This window comes from Rhinolophus sinicus, linkage group LG10 (genome assembly GCF_036562045.2).
Source record: "Rhinolophus sinicus isolate RSC01 linkage group LG10, ASM3656204v1, whole genome shotgun sequence".
NCBI classification, from domain to species: Eukaryota; Metazoa; Chordata; class Mammalia; order Chiroptera; family Rhinolophidae; genus Rhinolophus; species Rhinolophus sinicus.
The window spans coordinates 16,433,326-16,452,778 of record NC_133759.1 but is presented as its reverse complement, the minus strand read 5'-3'; positions in this window follow the sequence as shown (position 1 = coordinate 16,452,778).

Genomic DNA, 19,453 nt, shown 5'->3' with positions numbered 1-19,453 from the left:
ATTATTATTATGCATGGGAAACATAACTGGATTTCTTGACCTAAGTGCACTTAACAGTTCCTGTTTAATGGTGCGTTAATTGTAGCTCTATTTTTTTGATCAGCTTCGATTCTCTTCAGGTGCTGATATAGTGAGGCACTTTTTCATGCCTTTCAAGATATTTCCTGATGTTTTCTTGAAGTTTTGAAAATGTGTGTGCAAATGTGAGTGGCAGTGGGGAGCGACCGAAGGTGTCTGAGACGGGGAGGAGAGTGTGACTGCTTGGGAAGCAGATTTTTAGGAGATGCATCTGCTGGCGTCCGATTAAATTAAAAGAAGAAGAGACTGGAAGTAGGGAAGAGTCCTGCTTAGACATGATGTAATGAAATTTTGAACTAAGGTAGTTGTTGGGGATTGTGTGGTGGAGAGAAATATATTACTTTAGCAAGTGTTGAAGAGCATGTCTAAATGGGCTCTTTGGCATGCTAGGGAAAAACTGTAGGTAGCTTAATTCCCTCATTAAAAAAGAAAAGGAATTTGGGGGAGCTGGAAGGAGCCTTGTAAATGGACAGATGAAAAATGATTTTGGAAGGAGAGCACCACGGAAGTCCAATGGGATTGAGGAGGAAATCCCCTGCGGCAAGTGTGTGGGTCTGTGGCATGCAGCAGGTATGCCAAGGCACTGAATAAGCACGGGCCTGTCCAGGAGCCAAGTTTGTCTGTTACTCTGTATTTTGATGCAATGCAATACTCACTTGTTTTTTCTATGAGGAGTCAGTAAAATATGCAACACATAGTGTTGTGGGAATGGTGCTTTGGAGAAGTCAGGGTGACTCTGCTGTGGGTCAGCAGCAGGCCAGAGGGAAGTAGAAATTGAGAGAATGCAATGAACACTACCCAGAGAGCGTCAGCCAACATGGTTTCATGTGACTATGAGAACAAAAAGCCACATGGGAATTCAGTGAAATCTTGAATGGGGCAGGGATTTCCTACAGATGGGATCAAGCTAGTTTTGTTTGATCTTCAAAACCAGAGTGACCTCAGCTGCTATCTAGAGATCAAAAGGAAAGAAATCCTAGAACTGGAGATACTTTCCAAATTGAGAATTATATGCAGAAATTTATGCAAGACAGAAGCCCACTGCATTCCTCTCTTCAGCTTTGCCCCTTGAGTAGCCATTCATTACTTTTCTAGAAGAGTCATCCATCTCTCAGTGGGACAAACTATCTTTTCAGAGCTTTCTGGAACGCCTTTTCTTCCAGAGCCACTCTGTTCTGGATTACTCTGGGCTTCTAATGAGATAAAGTCTAGATAACGATTCTGGAACATTCTGGAACATTCCGAGATGAGACGTAGAGAACTTCCCAGACCACTTTGGGCTCTTAATGAGATGAGGCTCATAGAGGGTGGACTGAGTTCATTTCCCTGAGCTCCTCAGAGGCCAAATATGGCTCTACATCCCAGGTAATCTACATAGACAAAAAATGCAAACACTGGATGAAGTTTACCAGATTGCTACCTTCTTTCCCTAAGTCCTCTCCTTTTCTATTCTGCATGCTGTTTCTTTTATTTTTTTATTTAGAGTGTGTGTATTGGTGGGGATTATCAGTGGAGAGGTGGAGGTTGGACATTGTGGGACTAGCTATTTATGAATCCCAGACATGGACAGCTGTTGTCACTAGATAGCTATGTGACCCGTGGCAAGTCACCCCGTTCTTCCTCTTCTGCCTAGCTCTGACATTCCACCTATACACTGTTTTAGTTTTTCATGAGATTGCCTTTTTTTCACTGCCTCTATTGACAAAACATTCACGCTAACTGAACATTTTATCTGCCGGAACAAAAAGGAATAAAAGGACTGTTCTGTTTTCTACAAATTACATTGATGCAAGATGTGGCATTATTGCTAACTTAAATAACTCTGGGAGTGAGACTGCCTTCCCTGCCTGGCCGCTGGTACTCACCTGTAAAATGACGTCAGCGTGGGAGTCACCTGTCTTGTGGGAGAAACATTTCACTCCCCGTGGAGGTTACCACGCCCACCAAAGAAAGCAAGTGATGTGAAGTATCCCAGGGAAAGCTCACCATGTCGCTAAGATAGGTTTGTTCCCTGTGTTTCTCTCTATTGTCATTCTAGGATGCAAACAGATTGAAGACAGGAGCTGTCTGTGATGGAATCTGAGCAGTGCCTAACCCCTATGGCTATCTGTTGAATGTTAAATAACAACAATGATCTTGTAATAATGATGCCCAGCTCACTTGGGAGAGAATACCAAATAGCTTAGAATTTTCCTGTTACTGGCAGCACTGCCCAGGAGCATACTGAGGTGAATTTAAAAACCTCAGTGATTCAAATCACATTTCCCTTAAGAAATACATCTTCTAGCTTGGAGTAATTGTCTGACTTCCTGCTGGTTTACTGTGTGATTTGTTAGTCTTTGTTTGAATCTTCCAGGTCTGGAAGACAGATACTGTGCTTTAATGATAAATAATCTCAAAAAAGAGGGGAAAAAATCCACTCAGCTTCCCTGGCCAGTGCCTTTCTCCTCTTTTTTCCTCATCCGTTTTTTTTTTTCACCCTACTGCTTCAGTTGTTCTGAAGTAAATTATTACCGTATGAGCTCAATTTAAAGAGTTGCTGTAGAAAACAAGCTGCCACAAGCTATTAAGAAAATAACCCTATTTCAGTTTTGAGTGAAAAAGAAAAAAATGAACTCCATTCAAGACGTATATATTTTTTTCCATTGAACCAGACTCTTCTTCCATAGTGTCACTGAAAAGGAACTGCGGCCTCCTTATGCTCCCTGCTTTTCTCAATCCAGCCCCCAGTCTTACGCCAGTCTTAAACCCTGGAGGAAACTGTCAGAAGTCTGGGTTAAAAGCTTTTTGAAGGGGACGTTAATGATTAGTTTGGAAAGTGTTTGTGGGCGTGAACATGGCTTTCCCCAAAGATGGGCGGTGCTGTGCCGAACGCAAACACCTTCCTCTTGACCAGTGCCTGAACACTGCTGGGACACACCTGCGCTTGAACATTCTTTCGTTCCTTCGTTTATGGTTTACTAAGTGCCAGCTGTTTGGCCAGGGGACAACGATACAACAAAGAAGACACTCCCCTGCCCTAAAACGACCTCAGCTTAGAGATGAATACATGATTCCATGATTATGGGCTCCTCCTTGGTGACTATAATGACAATGACAGCCAGGGCTTAGAGGTAGACTATGGGAACACAGCTCAGGGGCACCTACAAGTCTAAGTGGGTCACAGGAGTTTCTGGAGGAGGGAACACCTGAGTTTCTTTCAAGGAATTTTCCAGTTGAAGAAGGCATCAGAAAAGAGCCTTTCATTGTAATGTCTTATTTGCTCTTGCCCTTTGAAATTTAGGTGGAATTATTTTGCTCCCCACTTCCCAACCTTGTCAAAGTCCAAAGAAGGAAGCTTCTCATGACCATTTCTGCTTCCCTGGGTCCACCACGAAGTATAACAGCTATCAAGCACCTACAATACAGGTGTTGCTAGGTTGGGTGCTTTATAATATCTTATTTGTCTTCATTTTATTCCCATATTTACAGACAGGGAGGTTGAAGTCGCACAGTCAGTAATGCAGAGAGCTTAAAAATCTAGGTTCTCCTTACTCTAGCATGCTGCAAATTAAAAAGAAGAAAAAAAATCTGTATGGTTAAAGAGGAAAGAATGTTCCAGCCCGACCTCTACACTTTCTGTCATGAAAAACCTGTAGCAGGTTTATGGTATTTGCCTGAATAAATAGGTACCCATTATTATTGTACCATTTGTTGTGCTTGCTTTCTATTTTTCAGGATTGTCAGGCTTTGCAAAGTATATTCTTATAGCACATTTCCATTTTTTCTGAAAAAGCATCTCAACATTTCTATATTATTTGTCTGTGGACCCAAAAAGAAACTTGCATTCCTGAGGCATTAGACATTATGAAACACTGAGCTACATGATGCCAAGTCACAAAGATTAGAACCGTCATAGTTTCTTGTTCCTATGTGGATATAATGGTATGTGAAAATGAATTCTGAAGTCTATTTAGGGCTTTTTCCTCCTCTTATCAGTGTGCCAAAGTTCACAGAAGAATGTTAGGAAGTTTTGATCAATGTCCCTGGACTGGTCCTTAGGCAAAGACCACTGACTATGTATGAAAATGTTTTTTCTCCTTCTTATGCATAGGACTGGGGTACATTTCCGTGCCTTCTCTGCAGTTCAGTGTGGTCATGTGACTATGTTCCAGCCAATGAGCTGTGGGTGTGAATGATGTACCCCACTTCCAAGTTTAGCTCATAAAACCTCCCGTGCAAATTCCTCCATGCTCTTCAATCTTCCCAATGGTCTGGACTAGAGATATCTTTCAGGGTGATTTTGGAAGTTACGTGTTAAAGATCCATGATCTACTGTCTCTCTGAATGACCTTGTGGAATCATCCATTCTCTGTCAAGCACTGTCTGTTATGTAAACACAGAATAAACGTTTGTGCTTCTGGGATTTATTTCTAGGCTTATTTGTTACAGTATCTGGTGTTACCCTAAATGATACAGACCATCATCCCCAGAGACTTTATTGTCCTAAGTTTAATGTCTATGCCCTGAATCCTGTAGTTCCCACTGTAGAGAACTAAGCAGGGATCAAGTCAGGAACTTGGAATGGTTTAAATGGCAGTAAGGCACACAGGTTACATTCATCAGGCCTGATCTCTGCCTGTTTCTGTTTTGCATGACTTGTCTGTCCGCTGAGGCCTTTTCAAGTGGGGTTTAAGGGGTGGGGTGGAGGGTGGAGGGGGTAGCTTGGGTATGTTCTAACTGTGGTCTAGCAGTGGTCTGTTCCCGGGATTGATTTATCAACCTGGTTTGTTCCTGCTGCTGGGTTTCTGATGAGATTTCTGACCGGCAGGGCTTGCCCTCCCTCTGTCCTTATTTCACCCTCATTCTCTTGAAGAGTTGTCCATTGTAGTGGTTCCATTAGCTCTGACTGTTTTCAAAATTTTTCTCAGGGAAGGGGAGTGAGGAGCTTCCCACTCTCAGAAATCAGAGCTGATGAGTGAGAGCTGTGTTTGGGGGAAGAGCAAAAATATTCTTATTCTCATTCATGTTTATCAGTGGAAGGTACTGGTGGGAATCTTTTTAAAACTAGAGTTGAAATTTAGTATTGAAAAATTTGCATGTATCCTGCAATGATTCTAAAGGTCTTCCTAAATCCGACAGGTTTTCTTAGGGACAGGTTTTCTGGATAGATTTGGGGATCTGTGCTCCTTCTATCATTGCTGCTGCTGCTGCATCTGGCCCGTCTGCCAACAACAAGCCAGGAAACATCTCTTGGGTGAATCTAGTGTTCACTTTATTAAAATGTCACAGAGCTTGATCTGACAGGGAGTGAGTGCACAGAGTGGCTCGTGACCCCATTACGCTAGACCTCAGGGTTTGAGAACTAGGTGAAATGCTTCCCTTCTCTGTGCCCCTGCACTGCCATGCCCTTCTTATTCCTCCAGACAAGAGAAGGCGGAAGCAGGAAGCATGCCTGTGTGTTATGCAGCGGCCCACTGTTGGTAGTAGCTTCACGATATGCCCCTCTTCCTGTTTCTGCCGACTGGCTCCATGGTAGGAGTGGGTAGGAAAAAGACAACTCAGCAGCTGAGGATTTTGAAGGTATGTTTGATATTATGTATGATTGCTTTAATACCCATATTTCTAACCTAACATGTCACCACCCAGATTGGATTGAGTCAAACTTTATTTCTCTAGACAGAGGCATCCCCTTTTACTCTGGCAGGTTTTCCGTTGTGGGTATTTATAACATAACATCTCATGATTCTTCAAATATGTACCATTAATGTGTTGTTTATTATTATTTGGAAAGCCGTCTGAGCATCTGTCTCCATTCAACCAAAATATTTTTGACTTCATCCCAGAGGTACCAATAATAGCTATATTACTTAGGAGAGACCATACCTTTTTAAAGATATTATGTCTAAAATTTCCAGCTTTCTAACCCCATTGAAGTTCTCAGATTGATTATCCCTATAAACAGACTCATCCAGGGGAAGCTGGGGTAGCTCCCTTCACAATTGCCCTTTCATTTAGATCATCTTGAATAGGCTTAACTTCAATAGCGACTAAGTTATTTTAGTAACAACAAATTCCTGAAGCTGTTAAAATTCAAACAATTCTTTTAACCCAGCTGAGGACTGAAACATTTGTTGTACATGCCATTAAAAGGTTCTAGCTGATCCCTGAACACCTAGTTTGGAGTCTGTTCTTTCTAAGTCTTTGGAGTACTAGGGAGAGCAAATATCTCTTTCTAGAAAGCATAACTCCTGGGAAAATCAATGACAGGTAGAACTCAGTAACAGACCCATATTAAATGTCTTTACGTCTGTCTTGATAATTTTTAGCTGGAAAATTGTGTTGGTTTTCTCCCTGAGATCAGGTTGGTTTTGTCATAGTATTTGTAAGGAACCGCCATCAGGAGATGAATTTCTCTTTTCATTTTTTAATGTGGCTGATGGCACCTCCCCTCCTCCTGCTAGCCTGCCCCTTCCCATAGCTAAGGAAGTATACAAGAGAGCTTCTTAAAAGGTAACTCAGGCCTGAGAGGCAGACAGACATTGTTTTTAGTGTAATCATGCATCGGAGGTGTGCTAGCAGGACACTCATCTCACCCCAAAGCATGAACTGGTCTGACTGGGTTTGGAGCATCTCACACTCAAATCAGATGCAAAGACTGGTCCCTTCTCTTCTCCCATTCGCAAGGTGTAGCTGTGGGGACAGAGCCAGGAGTGCGGTTTCCAGGCTCTCAGCCTCACATAGAAAGGTGCTGGCTCAGGTAGTAAATGGCCATCAACTGTGATTGGATGGCCATCAGCTGTGACTAGTTGGCCGTCAGCTGTAACCAGTGAGCCATTGGCCACTAATATAACTGCCGTGGCTACACTAGCAGGAAATGGGGGCTGGCAAGAGGATGGTGGCTGAGCTAGCAAGCGCGGATTGCAGTTAGCAAGTGAGGTTGGTTGGCAGAGAAATGGACGGCAGTTTGCAGATCGTGTGACTCCTGCTTCCCGTGTCTCCAATCCAAACGCGGATTGTAGTTAGCACTGCGGATTGCGGCTAGTAAGTGGGGTTATCAAGCGCGGATGGCGGATTGCAGATCATGTGGATCCTACTTTCTGTGTCTCGCCCGGCCTCCAGCCATACTGGGGTGCAGGAAGACCCCTCGCTGGGGTACTGGCGGATGTTTGCTTTTGTGTGTCTAACCCAGCCGCCATCGAGAATACAGTGGTATGACTCCCCTATCCATGGCTCTGTTGTTGTTCCTTTTTGGCCTCACCATGTCCTGTGTTCTTGTGCGGGGAGCGGGACCAGAGACCCTGCATGACAGGTCTCCAGGCCTCACCTCCTCTCCTTTTATCTTCTCTTCCCCATAGTTAGTCAGGTTGGGGTCTGGGGGCAGGCCCGTGCAGGTGCTGCCTCTGGGGGAAGGGGTCCAAAGGGACAGGCAGAGAAGAGGAGGCAGGAGTAAGGGATGGCAGGCAAGGGGCAAATTGGCTTCCCCTGGTTGCAGGGGCCAGGACCTGGAGGGAATGCCACGTGACTGTGGACGCAGCCTAGGCCAATACCAGGAGAGTGGGCACTGTTGAGAAGGAGGCACTGTTGAGAAGAAGGTGCTCTCTGCGAGGGGGACAATGACAGAGGGGGAAAGACAAGAAGGACATGGACAAAAAAGGGATATAAACCATGGTTATCAACAGGCTGTGTGGATGGGCTCAGTCTGCCATGGGGAGCATGGGGTGGGAGAGGGGAGGGGGGATGGTACGAGGCCCCTCTGCCCAGAGGTCACTTGAGGCACAGGGGATTCACAGAGACACTCTCTGGACAGAGTTCACTGCAAGACTTATTCACAATGTCAGGGCTGGCTGCTCCCCACAGGGTATGGGTTGTTGGATAAAGCAGAACTCCACAAGCTCTGACATCCATTAAGGCCCATTGACCCCGAACACTCCTCAGCCACCTGAGCTGGCGGGGTTAGGTGTTTCTTCCAGGTGCATATAGATAGATCCTCCCCAGCTCGGCCGATTGGCTTCCCTCTCCCACCCAAAGGCTTCTGAACCAGGAGTTCAATTCTCAGCTCATTAATTACTGTTAACAGTGGATCATAGCAGATCCAGTATCCAAACTAGAAAAACGTCTTGATATTGCGGTGCTGTGTGGTTTCTGAGATAAACCACATGTGCTCGAATTTACATTATTTGTTAATCCTACCATTTATGGCAGTTTTACGGCTTACTTTATTTAAATACATGGAGGTATTTAAATATTTGAATAGCTTATAATGGTGTGTACCCACTGACTATCAGCCCTAGTTATATTTCATACCTAAAAGGTGGCATAAAGATGTGGGTGTGGAATTATATTGTTTGAACCTTGAGAACTATGTGGTTTTTAGGGTTGAGGGAAGGGACAGGCCACTTTCTCCTTCTTCATTAGAGTAGCCGCTTGGCTCTCTCCAGTCTGGACAGTAGAGTGTTTAACTTGACCGCTACCCAGTAAAACTGGTATCCCCTGAGCATCCAATCCCTTTCCCTCCATGTTGAGGGGAACACATCATTCACCAATCAATCATCCTGTCATATGTGTGTATATGACAACCTGGCAACCTCCTGGTTGACAGGTTGGCAGCGAGGGTCTGTGTGCTTATCAGCTGGGGTGATTCCTGGTGCATGGGAATATATGGAACCTATTCCCCTCTGCTAGGGAACTTAAAAATAGATGTTCTATAGAAATGTGAACTGCGAAAGTGTATCCTGTAATTTATGGTCAATGTGCTTTGAAGGTAAAAAACACCCTCTAGTCATACAACATTACTGTAGCTTCTTTCAGTCCTTTTATCCACTTTTCCCCCCTAGTTTGCTAGCTGACTTGAGTAACCTGCAAAAGAGATCTGAAGAGGGAAGGAGAAATGAAGAAGCATACTAGAAAAATTCTTCATTTATTATTAACTTGAAACTCCAATTGACTTGCTTTCCCCGGGGCTGGAGACTACAATGAAAGCATGGAGTTGGTCCAGTTAGGCTAAAAAAATTCAGAGCAAGAGACTGGTGTCGTGGAAAGATCAGTGAACTGGGAGAGAGAAGAGTTGAATGCTAATCGTGGTTTTCTGAGTCCCTTCTCTTCTCAGTGTCTCAGTTCATACTTTGGATACTTGGTTCTCTCTTATTGCTGGCTTCTACTTCGTGTTATTCTGTGGTGTTCTTTTCTACTTCTTGTGAGGCTTAGGAATAGGTAGAAAATACCTTAGGAGTGTGTCTTGGTAATTTTTGTTGTGTAAAAAAAAAAAAAAAAAAAATTACCCCATAACTCGGTGGCTGAAAACAGAAGCCATTTTATTGAGTTCATAATTCTGTGAATGGTTCTGTTCTTCTGGCCTGGGCTGGCTCGTCTGATCATGACTGGCTCTCTTATGCATCGGCTGTCAGCTGGCTGGTTGGCTGCATGAACAAGAATGGCTTCCCTTGCATGTCTCATGGTTGACAGGTTGGCAGCGAGGGTCTGTGTGCTTATCAGCTGGGGTGATTCCTGGTGCATGGGTTCTCCTCCATAGGACTTTTCATACCCCAGCGGGCTAGCTTGGACTGAATCGCATGATGGTCTCAGGGTTCCAAGCTCAGTAGGTGGGCAAGCCAGAATGCTCAAGCATTTTTCAAGCCTCTGATTATATCACATTTGCTAATGTTCACGGCCAAAGCAAATCACATGGACAAAATTCAAAGAGAGAAAAAACAGATTTCATTTCTTAATGGAAGAGAAGAAATTTATGACCATTTTTGCAACCTAGCACAGATTACGTTTTGAGATGCCTGAAAAATATGATAATAGCAGATAACTTTGGGTGTTTACTGTGTGCCAGATATTTCCCTAATCACTGAATTTACACGCTAACATGACACGTGACCTCATCAGTCCTACACCTTTGGTGCTTCCATTAAAAAAAGAAAGTACCTTAGAACTCTGATCTGCTTTACACAGCAGAATTGGTGAAGAAATGTTTCTTGTAAATAGAAATTTTGTAGCTTAAATTATATTTTCAGCACAATAGGGAAGTTGGATATTTCAAGGAACCCTGTTGTGAATCCTTTTTGAAAGCAAAGAATCCTTTTGTGACACCTCAGATCACCTCCTGGTTTAGTTGCTTAGCAGGTCAAAGCAAAGGGATTTCAAAATATAGATGATGCAGAAAGGGCTGTAACATTGGAGTTGACCCGACGCAGGTTCAAATCTTAGTGGCTGTGTGATCTTGGCACAAGTTACTTAATTTCCTTAAGCCCTAGTTTCTTTTCTTTTTCCTTCCTTCCTTCCTTCCTTCCTTCCTTCCTTCCTTCCTTCCTTCCTTCCTTCCTTCCTTCCTTCTTCTCTCTCTCTCTCTCTCTCTCTCTCTCTCTCTCTCTCATAGGATTAGTAGACAACCACCTCCATTAGGCTGTTGAGAGGATTACATGAAATGGGGAAAAATATGTGAAGGGCCAGATGTTTTATAGAAGTTCAATAAATGAGTACAGTGTATTCTTTTATATTATCAGATGTTAGATTTTGTGTAATTATCTGTCCTGTCATTCCCCCCTCCCCCACCCCACCCCCAAGAACCTTTTGCAATATTTGTTTTCCAGTTTGGGAATTAATTACCTTGGATTGGTTCCCTTTGTCTGTTCGTAAGTCTTGCCATAAAGCTTACAGCCATTTTCATTCCTTGATCAAATAAATTCAACAGGGTGGATGAGGAAATGAGTTCATAGCTATGTAGATATTACTAGGTAAAAAGTCTGTACTAAACCAATTTAAAATAAATTAGCTGAGAATAAGGTAGGTTCTGCCTAACACAGTCTGCAAAGTTATCTTTTAACCCAATCAGCAGAGAACAGGAAAACAATTAACAAGTTGGGAAGCCATTCCAGGGTGTCTGAGGGCCACCTCCCACAAAGTGGCCCGTTGGAGAGATTGCCATCGACTTTGGGTCACTGGGTGGACATGCAGTGTCAGCATGAAACTGTGACTTGGGGTGACCAATCTCCCAGTGCTATGAGCACATTTAAAGGAATTTATAACTGGTGAATTACAAAAGCATCTCTAATTAGCCCCAAGAGGCAATTGCATAACAACTACAGAGAACATTGCAGACTCATATTTGCTTCCTTCTCAGGATTTTATTTGAGCCTGGTAATGAATGTTCTTTAACAATAGGAGCTGAGAGACCTTAGCTCTAATAGCACTCCTGAGGATACAGCCTCCTTTATTTGCAATCCTGCGAAGATCAGTTGGATACTATTGTTAAACCTTGAAATCGCCCCCCAATTTGCATCATGGCTTAAATAAGAAGGGAGGATCAGAGGGGAAGAATTTTTACTTAACAAACCCCATGCAGTAATGAACAGTAAGCAATGTAGCACTAAATTAGGTCCCTGGATCCAATTACAATGTGTGTGGGGGTGGGTGGGTAGGGGTAAGGGGGTGTTTCTCCACACCAACAAGCAATTCTCGGACACCAGTAGGGTGTCCTACAATTCAACGCAATTCAACTCATTTCCGATACTATCTACCTGGAGACAGCATCAGATTCCACAGGTTAAGGGTCAGCCTACAAGACTACTCCACCCCCAACCTTCAGATGCCAGTAACAATCCCAGGTTGTTACCTGTGCTTCTGACCAACTGGTTATAAATCAGAGGTTCTAAAGATCCGCCCTCGTATTTGATTAATTTGCTAGAATGGCTCATAGAACTCAGAGAAACATTTTCCTTACCAGGTGGCTGGTTTGTTAAGGATAGAACCCAGGACCAGCCAGATAGAAGAGACACATAGGGCAAGATTTGGGGAAGGATGCAGCCCTTACATGTTTTCTCCAGGGGCCTCACTCTCCCTGGTTCCCTTAGTCTACTTTTCCTAGGTCTCGGTGAAAAGGTACTCAGTAGATTAATTCTCTATTTGAATTTTGGAGAATGAAAGAATTCCTCTTTTCTTCCTTCCCTCCACTCCACAAATACAAAGAAAGGCTATTATGGAACAGCCACTGTTCTAGGTGCTGGACGTTAGCAAGGAGCCCAATGGCTTTGGGTGCAAGACAGCTCTGGGTCTTCCCTGAACCTAGAAACCTCCAGTCTTGCTGCTTCTGGCTGGAAATCCAGACTGGAAGCTGTAGCAATTTTTGTAACAGTGGAGAGTCAGCCATGTCCCTATACTTATATTTCCTGAATCAGGTGACATTCCAGGACCAGGCGAGGACAGGGAAGAATTCAACCATTTTCCTCAAGTCTTATAATATGGTTTTAATGGATTAAAATACAGACAGTTCACAAAGGATGGGGGAAAATCATCCTTTTCATGGCAGCCTTTTAGCCCATCCCTGATGGTGGCTCATAGAGAGAGCACTAATGGCAGACCTCGTCTAAGAGATGATCCAGTTTCACTGACCTTCTGTTGGTAGAGCCACTTAAGAGCTTATTAAGATATTGATTCCTGGGCCCTATCCAGGGATGTCTGGATCATTGTATCCAGGGAAAGGGCTGGATTTCTGCCTTTTTAATAAGACCTCTTCTGATGCACTTGGCTGAAAATCTCAGGCAGGTCCATGCGGCTTATATGCCCCATATTGAATCCTGAGAGCATCTACCCTCTATTTCTCTGGCAAGAGCATCTCACTTTCTTTTGTAGACCTACTCTGCTCCTCCAGTGGAGAAGAGAAGGGAGCAATAGTTGGTCTTATACTCATCCAGTCAGATGCTATTTTTCCCAGAATGTGGTAAGAGTAGGAAAAATCTGTTGGAGCTCATTGATTCTGCAGAGTTACACCTGTGTTCTGTGAACCATCAAAGACTCTTCAAATAGACTACTTTTTGGCCTAAGTCAGCCAGCGTTGTTCTGTTGATATAAGCAAAGAAGCAGGGAAGGATGAGAAGTCTTGCCATATGGTTGGTGTTCTGGTTTTGGGGGGACGTTGTATCTAGGAAAGAAATGAAGGTCCTTCTTCTGCAAAGTCCATGAAGGGAGATTACTTTGTCTTCCGCCTCACCCCAGACAGCGTAATGTGTTGTTCTCTCTTCTTGAGTTTAGGCAACTGTGCTGTGAATATTTTTCTGTGTATCTGTTCCTCCTTCAAGGCTCTGAGGACAAGAACTATGTCTTACTCCTGTCTATCACTGTGGGAACTAGCGAGAAGGAGTTTAGAATGTAGAGGGCTAATTGTGTGGCTGTGAATTAGGATTACATTCTGAACCTGAGCAGTGATGCAGGGGCTGGACCTTGTGTGGGACCTGACTGGCATTGTGAGCGCCGCGTGGGGGCTTGGGGCCTGGTTCTCTCTATCTTTGACCAATCCTGTGCTTACTAAGAAAAAACAAGTACGTTTCAGCCACTTCCAACAGGGCCGTTATCCTTAGTTTTCGTAGTCCAGAGGTCTTTCATTTGCTTAGGAATTTTTATATTTCTTGAATTAATTTCTCATATTTGGGATGACATTTAATTTTCTGCCACTCCTGAGTCTATTCTGTGTTAATGGCATGATGGACAAAAGAAACATAGCCATCTCTAAACTTCCCAGGACCTTGAGAAATAAAAGTTTCCAATTAGCATTCTTTTCTGGCAGCCCAACTTCATGATTAAAGAGCTTCATTGGCTTTGGGGAGTCTTAGAATTTAAAACTGAGTGCTAACAAAGACTCAAGGGCAAGACCTTATGAATACAGGCCAGAAAGGAAAGCAGGAAAGGCAGATGGAGCCAATGAAAGGGGTGGGGAAGCCACTGTTCCTGGAGAGGGAAAAGGGGACACAAAGAGCCTACCAAGACCATTTGTTCTCCCATAAGTGGAGTCAGTGTTGAGTTCCATAGCGGCAATGTGGTCTGAGAATCAGGGGGCTCATCTTTGTTCTTGCTTTGTGAAATGCCACTGAATAAATCAAGGAATCTTGCTTTGTGACTCCTTCCTCTGTAAACTCACTTCATGGTCTAGATATGCTCTGAAATATCACTTCTAAGGCAGCTGTGTAAAATATCAGAGGTCAGCTTATTAGTATGGAGAGGTAGAATGTGCCTGTCTAGATGTCAGGGGATAATGGGATTGTGGCCGGTGTCTACCTCCCTGGTTTCTGTCATGCCTCACTATCATTCATTCCTCCAGCTGATTGCTGCTCTGCATTGCACTGTGTGCTCTCACATCCATGTCTTTGCCCCCATTGTTCTTTCTGCCTAGAACATCTTTCCCCCTTGACTTATGTGGGGTTCCCTAAAAGCAGAGGGGAAGACAGGGATTCATCTGATCTCTTAAAGGAATGGTTTTAGGAGAAGGGAAGGGAAGGGAAGGAAACAGGATAGGGTAGGGGAAGGAGCTAAGCAAGATGTGATCTCAGTTAATCTTACAAGGAGCTCTGAGGATGACTTGCACCATAGAGATTGTCTCAATTTCAGTCAGGGCCCTTGGACCCCCATATCAGTCCATCACTGGAGAGGGATATCCCCGTAGATGGAGTGTGTAACTTCCCAGGTGGGGTGACTCCCACTGGCCAGGAGCAATTGTCCTGAGAAGGGGGCAGGTCTGAACCATGACACTCAACGCTCGCAGGGGCTGGACTCTGGGAGCTCTGTCCTGGCAAAGGAGAGCTTGTTGGAGCATCAGTATCATCCCCTCTACCCCCATTTTTCACCTTGTTAGGTTCTATTCATTGAGTTTTTAAGACTTGATGCTGGCTACACATTCTTTGACCGACCACTTCTTTCTGTTGTACTAGGTTAGGTGTCCCTCATCTGTGTTGAATAGCCCCCTAGGCCTACTAACCTCTTTCTCATCTCACTGTATGTTAATGGGCCTACAGTAGTATCTCCTCCTCTATTTGTCATCTTCTTGGTGACATGCGATTACCTTCCCAATCCCTATCTACCATGCTTAGCTCAGGATGTACAACATAATGATCTCTAAAATTGTGTATGTGGATGGATAAAATCTTGGATCCCCCATAAGTTTTCTTTGTGATTAATGTCATATATCTAACTTTGGTGAGCCTAAATTGTCACTTCTGTAATTAGGGAATAATTACCCGTGCCCTAGTTTCTTAGTGTTGTTGAGAAGGTCAAGCCACCCAACACTGTCTTAGCCACGAGGCATGGTATGAAAACCAGCTCTTGCTTTATTTCACTCACCCTAGTACACTCATGAGAAGGTGGTATGCAGCTTAGATGAAAGTGTTCCCCCTGCCTGGTCCCTCGGTTGGCACCTTGGACAGCTCCAACAGAGCTTTATCACATTGTGCTGAAATCTATCTATCAGCAACTTCTCTTTAATTTTGCCTCCTGGCGCCACTCAGAACCAGATTGCTCTGCATTTCACATGACAGTCCTTAAAGATTGATTATTTCAGGGAGTGTTGCTGTCTCATCTGCTGCTCCCACCTCTTGCTGACGGTTGCAGCCAAACCTTTGATGTTTGAGTATTGCTTCCCTTCCTCAGTTGTCATCAGGTCCCTCTGCTCCCCAGATGAGATGGAGAGAGTTGGAGGCTCAATTTTTGTTAGGTTCCTAGGAGAATGGTCTTCAGGGAGGTCTTCTGAGGACATACATGGAATCTTGTCTCTGTTTTTCTAATCCTGCCAATTCAAAAGAGGAGGGCATTTCTGCTTAGAGAGGTCCCATATCCCCTTATTCTTCCTCAACAATGTCTTGATGATACATGACATATTCGTAATTAATTTTTGCCTTTTCTGGATAAAAGTATGATTATATTAGGGTGATGAGGAAACACCAGTGCACCAGGGGCTAGAATACCTGGACCCTACTTCTGGTGGCCATTAATTAACTGTCTGACCTTAGGCAAATTTCTGTTTTTGTTCTGGCGGTGGCTACTGCAGCCCTCAGCAGGTAAGAGGAGTGAAGACAGACAGAAGTGAACAGAATAAACACATGCCACAGGGTCCAAATTAACAGCATTTGGTCATGTTTTTGATGGGGGCGGTAAGGGAGACAGAGAAAGTGATCAAGGCAGACTCCTAGAGACTGTAGGAACTCTAGCATGTTGGATAGGGAGGAGGAATCTGCAAAGAAAATACAGGAGAAGCCAGGGAGTTGGGAGGAAAGCCAGGGGGTTGTGGAGACCTGAGAGCTCAGATGATTCCACACGAGAGAGTGGTCATCACTGCTGCCGAGGTTTCATGTAAAATAAGGACTATAAATTGTCCTTGGCTGAGCAAAAAGGAGGTCACCTGATGATCACAGAGGCTTTTTAAAGCCTGTGATGGGGGTGGAAGACAGAGTGGAGTGAACTGAGGAGTAAGTGGGAGGGGAACATATGGAGACTGCAAGGATAGAAAACTTTCTGGAAAACTTTGGGTGGGAGGAGGAGGTGAGAGGGCTATAGTTGTAGGCAATGTGGAGTGGAAGGAAGTTATGTGTCAGGTGGGGAAGACTTGAGCCTTTTTCAGTGTTTTGGGGGAAGATGTGACTGAGAGGAGAGTGTTGACTATATGAAAGAGAGATGGACTAGTTAATACACTGAGAAAACCAGGGGAGAGGTCCAGAATTCCAAAGGAGGAACTGACCTTGGCAGAGAAGGACACTTCCTTGAATGTAACCTCAGGAATATGTGTTGCTGTGGAAACTGCACTCTAATTCACCGGGCCAGCTGCCATTTCTCCCTCCCTCATCCTGCCCACAATATCTGCCAGATACCCTTCATCTACACCTCAGTTCTCACTGGCCTGAACGCCATGTGTGTCACATTGGGGAAGGAGACTGTCCCAGGACCTCACAGACACCTCCTTCGTGACAGGGACTCAGCTCCTTATTGCCCCTGACCACACAGTGTCTCAGCAGGTGTGATACTCATGCCCAAGCTTCCCTGCAGACTTGCCCCATTCTCACCTGCCTTCCAAGTTCACATCCTGCTGACCCACAGTAGACTCGTTCTCTCCTCAGATCAACGGAACACGCAGCAATTGCAGGGTATGTTACGGTCTCATTTTCCGTGGTCTGGTTCCTCTGTGTCTGGGTCCAGAATGAATCAGCGTTCTCCAATGTTCTTTGCCATGTCCATTTTTTTTTTTTTTAATAAATGAAGTTACTCTCCCCATTTCCCTGGTTTACGGAGTGGCCTAAGGAGTCCATCTGCCTCACCTCTGTGTTCTAAGTGGCTTGAGTGTGATTTAATCTAACTTCAAGATGTGTAACAAAATGCCATGTATATTAATAATATGCGGATCCTATTTTTAAAAAATCCAAGTGTCATGTGTTTTAAAAATCCAAGAAGCAATTATAAGAAACACCAATTAACTAAGAGCTTTAATATGCTCATATGTGTGTGTACATAACTAGCTTTCTGAAGGCCTTAAGACAGAACCACAGACGTTTTTAAAGCACCAAGAAATTGTAAGTCAGTAAACATTCTCTTCCCGTGCCACCTTATACTCATCCAACCCAATGATGATGAAATGCATGCTGACAAGAGCAATAAGAAAAATAATAACATTATCACAGGATCAATGTCTATTGCGGGCTTTATAAGTAAAGGACTTGGCTTCCCATTGATGTTTAATGTTTGTAAATGCTTCTGGAAATTTAAGTAGCAGTAGGAAAACATTATCCCGAGATAATGTTCAATTTCTCCTAACATAAGCTCTTAAAGCTTGCATGTATGCCCTTTTCAGTCTGGGACAAATCCAGGAGAACAAATCTCTTTGGAATAGACTGTGGTCGTCTTATGTTAAATAGGATGGCTTCAGTGCCACAGGTCTAAGGGGCAGGGGAGTAGAAGGCAGTTGGAACAAGAAAGGCCGAGAAATCCTGGAAGCCTGCTTTTTCTGTGGTTGGTTTTGAGGTACCCATCAGCAAAATGGGGAGCCTCTTTCTCCTCTATCCATGTCCCACAGCTGATAGGAGGGGACAAGTGTGGAGGACTGGAAGGGTCCACCTGTCTCTGTAGGACAGACAGACACTGTGATACAGCATTTTGTTGCTCCTTGCTTTACCCCAGCTGCTCTGGCAGTGACTCAAATCCCTGGGGCTGTATGATCCCATCTGGTTTGAATAACAAATGAACTCCTGCTAGGTTTACCCTACGAAAAGCATGAGAGTATCTTGAAAGCTTCCTCAAGAGATAATCTAGTCTGGGATTGCTTGGCCTTCAGGCACTTAATGCAAAAATGCCCCCATTCCTCAGAAGAAATTCTGAAGGTCCAGCTAATTAGAACAGTGGGCAGGTAAGCCGTATCTAAATCTTCTGCTCTTACAGCAGTGTTTCTCCGACTTAAATTTACACCGATTACCTGAGGTTTATTCCAGCATAGATTGCTGGACCCCACCCCCAGAGTTTCTGATTCGGTAAATCTGGGGGTGGGACTCAGGAATTTGCATCTCTAGTAAATACCATGCTGATGCTATTGGTCTTGGTTGGGAGACCACACTTAGAGAATCACTGGACTGGAGTTCTCTCTTGATTTCATGACCCAGAAGCTGGGCTGTCTTAAGCTAAAAGGTGAGTCTTTCTGCAACCTACAGGATCAAACAGGGGCACCTAGATTCATTCCCAAAAGAAGACTATTCCTTTACAGGAGACTCTGCAGAGTCAGTGCCTGAGTAAGAGCAAGCTGTGTTTCTCACCGTGACTTCAGGGTACCCTTCCAGCTACTACAAATCCTCACGGACTTGGAGAGACACAGGGATTCCTCACATAGCCCAGTCTCTGACCTCAAGTCTTTTGAGAGGAGGGTGGTCACCTTCCTGGAAATCTGGAAAGGAAAGGCAAATCTGTGAAGGCCTTTCTGACAGCTGAACAGTTGGATTTGCACTTACTGCGGTGATCACTCAGTGCTATGCAGACCTGACAGTGATGAATGTGATGATTCCACTTAAATTCCATCAAAGCCTGCAGGGTGGAGCCCTCAGTCACTGAGCCCAGCACCCTCCAGCCCTTCCTGTCATGGTGTCTGTGGGACAGGAAGACGTTTGCAAAGTTGACAGGCAGGCCGCCAGGAGGAGAGGTGGAGGGAAAGGCTTCCAGGGGGACGTGGCAGGTTTAGTGTTTAGCCCACTGAGGTGGCGATGAGGTAAGTGGGAGCGGAGGATAGGGTGGAAACTAGGGAAGGATTTCTTTAGTCCGAAGAATTCTAGACCCTTATTTGACCTTCCTTGACAGAAGAATCTCATGAGAAACACCGCTTGCCTCAGAATGCAGTCCCAACTGCACCTGATTCAAAGCAGTGCGAACAGTTAGGCTCTTTGTAGGGTTATGTGTTCTAAATATTCTTGCTTGCGTTATATCTTATGTGAAAGTTGAACAAAAACACTAGAATGTTCAAGTCATTGTTCTCTCTGTCTGTTTCTAGTCTATAACCTTTCTAAGCATTTTTTCACCCTTTGTTTTAATTGCTTCCATCTTCTTCCTTTTGCATTCTTTTCTGCTGGCTCCCTCTTCTTTTGTTCCTCTTTGAGGAATTCAG